Genomic DNA, 1,777 nt, shown 5'->3' with positions numbered 1-1,777 from the left:
ATCTTTTCCATTCGTCTTTCGACAGCATCTATCTTTGCGGAAATGGAATCAAAGTCATGGCTAGAATCGGCTCTAGCCGCTTTAGATGATCTAATGATATCTTTTTCTTGGTGCCACTCATGTGAGTGGGAAGCAGTGTTATCAATAATTTTGTAAGCTTCAGTTGCGGTTTTCTTCATAATGGAACCACCGGCTGCTATATTGATGTCTTTGCGTGTAGTAATGTCGCATCCTTGGTAGAATATTTGTACTATTTGATAAGTGTCTAAACCATGTTGAGGACATCCACTCAACAACTTTCTAAATCTTGTCCATGCCTCATATAGTGTTTCATTTGGCTTTTGTGTGAACGTAACTATTTCTCCTTGAAGTCTCACGGCTTTAGATGCCGGAAAGAATTATTTAAGAAATTTTTCAACTAAAACATCCCATGTATCAATCGCCCCTTCTGGTAATTCTAACCATTCTTTGGCTTCTCCCTTTAAAGTCCAGGGAAATAACATGAGATAGATCTGTTCATCCTCCACTTCTCGGATTTTAAATAGAGTACAAATCCTATTAAAGGTGCGAAGATGTTCATTTGGATCTTCCTTCAGCGCACCACTAAATTGGCATTGATTAGTTACCATGTGTAGAATTTGTCCTTTGATTTCATAATCTGGCGCATTAATGTCTGGTTGAGTAATTGCGTGACCTTGGCCAGTGCGTTTAGCCCTCATTTGGTCTTCCATACTTAGAGGTTCCAGATTTTCCATGATTGAGTTTGTTGAATCTGAATCACTAGAGGATTCTGACTTAATGGTTTCTTCCTCGACAATCTCAGGAGGAATGATTAGTGGTTCAGGATCTCTGAATTGTCCCTGAATATCCTCCGGGTTCTCAATTGTGAGGTCGGGTTCAAAAAATGGATTATCGAAAATTTGAATTGGAGTACTTGGTCGACTAGATGACGATTCTAAAGAAAAATCAACGGCGACAATATTGGCTAGATGTCTTGATCGAGTTACAGGTGGTGAACGAATGAAAGGTGGTGAACGTTTTGCTCGGTGCATTCACTGAATATCCTATTAGTTATAAAAATAAAAATTATATAAGTTATCAAATTAATAGACTTTTCTGATTTTGCCCACGTTTCGAATAGTCAATAGATGCAGCAGGTAGCCAGGACCCTATAAATTGGAAGCCCACAACTCGCCACTAACAAATCTAACTATTACTACGAACCAGAAAATTTTGGATGTCTATCAATTTAACCGCTTAAAATAATTTTTCGTTTTGAAATTTTAGAGAAGAAATAGAAAATTCTATGTCCTAAAAACTAGAGCGTCGAGAAATAAGAAAGAAAAAGAGCGCGTCGAAAAACGTCGAAAAATAAAAGGTCAAAAAATAAGCGTTGAAAAACAAACAGTCAAAAAATAAAAATAAGAAAATAAGCGTCGAAACTTAGTATTCTAAAAACTAAAAATTAAAACTTACGTCTAAAGGTATTAAAGCTTAAAAAGAATTCTATATCCAAAACGGCAATAACTTAAAAAGGCACTAAAACTTAAAACGGCGTCGCAAAATTCTAAAGCACCTAAATCATAGTCTAAAGAAAAAGCACTTAAGAGATTTTACGGCAAAGCCTAAAAATCTAGAAATAAAAATAAACTACGGCAAATACTAAATTTAAAACTAAGTACGAACGATAAATATACAAATTATAAATTAAATGATTAAAAAGATACGAAATATAAAAATAAAACTAAAGTTATAAAAATACAATTTTTTATAAAAA

The 1,777-nt window shown here is 34.4% G+C and overlaps 1 non-coding gene across 1 annotated transcript; it reads left to right on the top strand.

Annotated features, from left to right (window-relative positions):
- The first annotated feature begins 267 nt into the window (after positions 1–267).
- LOC139894801 (small nucleolar RNA R71) lies at positions 268–374 on the top strand. The gene has a single exon (XR_011775283.1). It is a non-coding gene; the product is annotated as a small nucleolar RNA R71 (small nucleolar RNA).
- Positions 375–1,777: the final 1,403 nt, after the last annotated feature.

Source organism: Rutidosis leptorrhynchoides, chromosome 2 (genome assembly GCF_046630445.1).
Source record: "Rutidosis leptorrhynchoides isolate AG116_Rl617_1_P2 chromosome 2, CSIRO_AGI_Rlap_v1, whole genome shotgun sequence".
NCBI classification, from domain to species: Eukaryota; Viridiplantae; Streptophyta; class Magnoliopsida; order Asterales; family Asteraceae; genus Rutidosis; species Rutidosis leptorrhynchoides.
The sequence above is the reverse complement of the archived record's forward strand: the minus strand, read 5'-3'. Positions and strand labels throughout refer to the sequence as shown.